Source organism: Monodelphis domestica, chromosome 3 (assembly GCF_027887165.1).
Source record: "Monodelphis domestica isolate mMonDom1 chromosome 3, mMonDom1.pri, whole genome shotgun sequence".
Taxonomy (NCBI): Eukaryota; Metazoa; Chordata; class Mammalia; order Didelphimorphia; family Didelphidae; genus Monodelphis; species Monodelphis domestica.
In genome coordinates, this window is record NC_077229.1 from 462249050 (window position 1) to 462255484 (window position 6435).

Genomic DNA, 6435 nt, shown 5'->3' on the forward strand with positions numbered 1-6435 from the left:
TCAAAGAATTCAAATTTTTAAAGATATAAATGAGAATTAAAGATCACTGACAATGAGATTGGGGAGATTCATTTATAGAAGCTATCAATTTTTTTTTACATCTCTAGATGATATCAGGAAAATATTTTCTTCTGCAGTATCATTTAGATGATTAGATTATGGAGTAACATTTGTACCTTCCTATTAAGCATAATACAGCTCTAGTGAGAAGGAGGACACTGAACAAAACCTCTCCTTCAACTGTTGGGATGTGGCATTTGACAGTGCTCTAATAATGACACAGGACTATGTTTATGCTGTTGTTACCATGATTATAATCATTGTCACTTAAATATATGTGATTTTCAATATTGTCCTCTCTCATTATGGTCTTTCAGAGAAGATAGGCACATCACTGATTGTATTGAAGATTTGATATACAGAGAAACATGGGCAAATGTTTGGGAATGCTTCACTTTAGAATTCTTTCAACTGTGTGTCTCCTTGGGTATTTATACACCAAAACACTTTGGGAAGTGCACTGGATAATTAAGTTGGAAGACAAACTTTTAATATCAAATTGAAGATTGTCTTCACTTAGTCTCTTATCTAACAAATAGAAATTAATATTAATGAATGTTATAAGGATTGATATTTTTCTTTTCTTTTTTTTCTGAACAGCCAATAAGAATTTATTAAGCATCTACTATATGCCAGGCACTGCACTAGGTGCTGAGAATACAAAGACAAAAATGAAACAGTCCCTACCCTCAAGGAGTTTACATTCTTCAAAGAAGAGAATATAACACAAACAAATAAATACGTTATCTGGAGAGGATGGGGAGAGGGAGGCAAAAGGAGGAAGAAAAAAGAATTCAGGTGCAATGTGGTACTTGAGCTAAACTTTGAAGGAATCTAGGGATTAAGAGCCAAAGCCAAGGAATACATTCCATGCATGAGGGCAGGCAGTGGAAAGGCACCTCTTGTGGAAAGGTCAATAAGACTAGAATGTGTAAAAGGACACAATAAATAATAAGGCCAGAAAATTAAATTGGAGCTGGGTCATAGGGGTTTAAATGGCAAAAAAAAAAGATTTTATATTTGATCCTAAAGGCAGTAGCAAGCCTCTAGTGTTTTAAGAACAAGGATGCAATATCATTAGACCCTTGCTTTAGGATAATCTTATTGGTAGATGTATGGAGGATAGACAGGAAAAACTTGAGAAGTAAAATGAATTGGGAGGTTTTTCACAATGGCCCTGGTTTACCTAAGGTGGTAACTGAGTAAGGATAGTGAAGGGGAGATCCAAGAAATGTTATAGAGATAGAACTGATGATACTTTACAATTAAACATAGGAAAGAGGGTGAACAATGGCATGACAGACAAAAATAAAAATAAAGTCAAAAATTGGAACAAATTTGGGGGAAATAACTGACCACAGTTCTGTCAAAAGTTTATAAATCACTTTCCTCCTAATAACTCAGTGTAGCTAACAGTAACTAGATTTTATAAGAGGAAACTGAAGCTAATAGGTTGCAACTTCCCCAAGGTTATATACAGTTGGTAAAATTCAGACAAGACCTGAACTCCAGTTTATCCTACCTAGAGATCTAGTGCTCTGTGGGCAGGCTGAATTTAAGAAGCCAATAGTATATCCAAGTGGAGACGTCTAAAAGGCAAGTTGGACATGCACATCCTCACCAACAAAGAATCTGACCCCCTTTCACAAAAACACATCCTCTGATCACCTTTTGGTTGAAGTTATAGGCAACAAGACCTACAACTGGTGGCCTCTGAGAGGACTGTTTCTCCAAGTGGCAAGTGCAGAGTAGGATAGGTAAAGGAACAAAGTTAAGGCCTGCTTTAGTTCAAAAATACAATAGTAAGGCACAGAAATAAATATTTCAAAAGGGGAAGGAAAAATACTAGCTATCAATGTTAACTACATCTTCATAAATACACAATCTTTATATGTTAAAATGTTATCTAATTACCACCACATATAAGGTAGCAAAGCATTGTCACATGAATTTTCATGTAATTTAGCAAGATTGAAATTAGTCAACCAATAAATTAATATTTACAGTTTCCATGGGTGCACAGAAGACTTTTGCTATTTCCTGTTTACATATGGAAAATGTGATTGGCTTATTCTTCCAAAGAGACAAATATCAGTGCTAGGATAAGCAGTGACTTAATAGGCAAAAGAGCTCAGTAAACTCTTATACTTAAAAAAAAAATAAATGCTATTTTCTCAGAAATCTTACCATTTACTTTGTGACTATCCTAATTTTACCTAATTTCCAAGATTAAATAAACAAAAAACCTAGCAATTCACTAACAGAACACTTAATGTCATTTAAAAAATCCTACTTTCAGTACAATCGAAGGTGATGGACTTCTCCATTAGTATCAATGCAATGCCCCTGAACAATCTGCAGGGATCTAAAAAAATACTACCCACAAGCAGAGGATAAACTGTGGGAGTAAAAACACCGATGAAAAGCAACTGATTGACTACAGGGTTGGAGGAGATAAGACTGAGGAGAGACTCTAAATGAACACTATAATGCAAATTCCAACAACAGGGAAATGGGTTCGAGTCAAGAACACATGTGATAACCAGTGGAATCATGCGTCGGCTATGGGAGAGGGAAAGGCGGGGGGGGGGGGGGGAAGGGGAGGAAAAGAAAATGATCTTTGTTTCCAGTGAATAAGGTATGAAAACGACCAAATAAAATAATGTTTAAAAAAAAATCCTACTTTCAGTCTTAGTAAGACTCCAAGACAGAAAGAAGGTCAAGCAAAGGCTAGGCAATTGGGGTTAAGTGACTTGCCCAGAGTCACACAGCAAGGAAGTGTCTGAAGCTAGATTTGAACTCCAGGCCTGGTGCTCCATCCACGGTGCCACCTAGCTGCTCCTTAATATGTGATGTTTATACCTTTATTCTTAGACTTTTTTTTTTTTACTTTTAAGTAAGCAGCAGTTCCTCTTCACCTTAATTTTCTTTTGCATATTAAGTAAAGATTTTCACCTATTTTCTCATATTTACTTACTCTTCAACAGTTTACCAAATTAAATGAAAATGCTGGGTATTTCCTAAACTTAAAAACTCCTTAATACCACATTTATTTATTTCAGGGTTTTCAGTTTTCTCATGAAGAAAAAAAAATTAATTCAGCCATAGCTCAACCTTATATTTTGCCCACCTGTTACATCTGCAACACAATCTTGGATAGTAAAATATCTGGAGTATAATGTCTTAATTTCTATTGTATATGGAGGGAGAGATCATCAAGAAAATCTTTAATCATTATGCGGAAAGCCTTAAAAATCCATACTTTCCCCCTCAAGGTTCAATTATTATCTTTTATCCACTTCTCAATCCATTTAATTATCTGATCTAAATTATTCTCTAGTTCTTCTGGTACATTTCTGGGATTGCAGGAGGTCATGACTTCTTCATAAAGAATTTGGAAAATTTCACACTGAACATTGTCCTATAGTTTCTTTACAATGTATCCCCTCTTTTCAAGTCTTGAATATAATACAGAATTATCTGTTTGAAGGACAAAATCTATACGAAACCATCATTCAGGGAAGAAGTCACAGCCATGGTAATCAACAATAACTCCACCTTCTTTCATTTTATTTTTTAACTCATCAACTATTCTGTCTTCATCCAAAATGGGACATTCATATTCATCAAAGGTATCATATAACTGTCCTTCTTATGCTAAATCACCCACATTAATGTATTTCAGTTCTGCTCTTGATGCAAGTTCTTTACCGAGTGTGGTCTTTCCAACCCCTGGTGTACCCATGAGCAGGATGTAGAGCAGCCTCATAGTTGCAGTGGCTCTGGCTCCGCCCTGGCTGCCAGCTCTCTCCAGGTGGGAGCAGCAGGCAAAGGGGCAAAATTGATATTTTTCACTTGAATTGGATTATTTTGAACCCTTCTGTTTTTCTGCTGCTTTCTCCTGTCTTAGTTGTTATACTCATACCATGACAAAAGTATGGAATAGATTCCTTCACCTCCATTTCTGTCTATTAAGTCTCTTTCCTTAGGACCTAAATTATACTCCATATTTTTTATAAAGTTTTCTAGGAGAGTTTATATCCCACTCCTTCTAACACCAACTACAAATAGTTTTCCCCCCAACCTGAAAGAGATATCTTCTCAAGAATTTGCTAGCCCTTATATCATATTTTATGACCAAAAGATAATTGGGGCATGTATTATGGGAAGACATGCAGAAAGAGTGTTAAACTTTCTTACCCTTCTAACAGTACCCACAAACAACCAAAAATAAATCTATAAAATCAACACAAAAAGTGACAAAAACAGATAGGAGTGTGGAGTGAAACTGAACAGCCACAGACAACTAGCAAGGAAGGATTTTTACTTCCCTTGTCTCAGTCCCACTAGCACTACCACCTTGGGGTAGGAACAGAACAAACAGAGGAAATCCACAAAGCAGCCCTGACCATCAGGATTAACAACTACATCTTGTTTAGAGAGCCAATATACCTTAGGATACCACTGGAATATTTATTCACAGATAAAGGTCCACAGGAGCATATATGTCTGTTAGGTCTCTACTCAGGAAACTACAGATGGTATATGGATGGGGATTAAAGGAGTGGAAACCTCAGATTGTGTGGGCATCAGGTACTAAGAGCAGGAACTCAAGCATCATTGTTAACAAGAAAGGGATTTTGGAGACCTGAAAAATATAGTCTAGATACCTGCTCTATTCAGAACTGCTGAGGTAGGAGAAGAGTAAGGAAGGACCAGGTGTTGGTGAATATACTTGCTGAGGGATTAGGGTGCCATCAGCAGTAGTCACTCCCAGCAGAGGGAAGTCCTTGATTGTTGTCACAGGGGGAGGAGGACTCTTTGCATTTACAGTAGTAGAATTGCTCATGGGGTGTTTTTGGAGCACCTGAGGTCTATCATAGACTGGAGTTTGAGAAAAAACAACAGGAATACATCCAATTCAGAACTAAAAAAACAAAAACAAAACAAAAAACAAAGAGATAACATATATCACCATAATAGAAACCCTGGGACTCCAGGAAAAACAAAACAAAACAAAAATTAGTGGCCTGATAACTAAAATTAAAATAAATAAATAAAAATTGCACACAAAGGAGAAAGAACCCAAGTATTGATAGTTATTTTAGGAATAATAAATATCTTGGCTTAAACTCAGAGGACAGTGAAATAAAAACATCTTCTCCAAAAACAGCAAAGCAATGCAATAATTGACCACAAGGTAAAGAAGACCTCAAAAACCAAGTAAGAGTAGTGGAGGAAAAATATAAAAGAAAAGTAATGAAAGAAAATCAAGAAAATTATGAAAGATCACCCAAACTGAAAAAAAAAGATCTAGAAACTTATAGAAGAAAATAACATATTAAAAACTAGAAGTGGACAAGGATAAGCTGATTCCCTAAGATAAGAAATGAAAATCTAAAGCAAAACAATGAAATAGTAGAAAAGTATATGAAACATTTTATCTCAAAAACAACTGACCTAGAAAACAGATAAAGGAGAGACAATATATGAATAAATGGACTCCCAGAAAGTTATAATCAAAAAAAGTTTAGACACTATGCCCCAAGAAATCATCAAAGAAAACTTCCCAGAAAATGGAAACATAATAAAAGAGAAATTAAAAGAATATAATGATCACCATCTCAAAAAGACCCAAAGATGGAAATGCACAAGGACACCATTGTAACTTCTAAACCCTCCTCCACCTACCCTTTAAGGAAAAAAATTGAGGTGGGGCATCTGAGGGGGAAGAAATGGATGGTCCCACAGCTGTCTCAACAGTGATGGTGGAGCAGGGTAGAAGTAACAAGAGGTGGAGGAGGCATTGGGACCCCAGGAGCACAGGACACATGGAGGAAGCATCTCCTCCCTCCATCACTCCAATCCCAGAGATCACCCCAGGGAGGTCAAGGGAATGAAATGGAATGGAATGGAATAAGCTGAAATGGTAGTAGAAAAGATTAAAAGAAGACAAGGTGGAATGGGTACATCATATAGAAGACTAATAAGTAGAACAACTGCAATGGAGAATGGAATGAGATGGTGGAGGGATGGGAGTAATAGAATACAAGTCATATCAGACCTGGGATAAGGAAGAACAACATATACAATTAGAGTAAAAATGTTCTTAAAATATAAAAAAAAATTGGAGGGAAGGGGAGCAGGAAAACGAAAGACTGGGAAGGGAAAGGAGGATAGGAGAATAGAAGAAGGGAGGGAAAGGAGAAATACTTAGAAATGAATACATATCAAGAGGTAGGGGATAAGGTGAGGGGGATAGGAATCAAGAATCAGGAAAGCACAGTTGGGAGAATAAGGAAGGAAGGAATTTTAAATAAAGGTAGATAAAATAAGAAAAAAGGTAGATTAAATAAGAAAAGTGTGGAAAAGTGT

The 6435-nt window shown here is 36.3% G+C and overlaps 1 pseudogene; it reads right to left on the bottom strand.

Annotated features, from left to right (window-relative positions):
- Positions 1-3337: 3337 nt before the first annotated feature.
- LOC100011636 (adenylate kinase isoenzyme 6-like) lies at positions 3338-3829 on the bottom strand (annotated as a pseudogene).
- Between the last annotated feature and the right edge of the window lie 2606 nt (positions 3830-6435).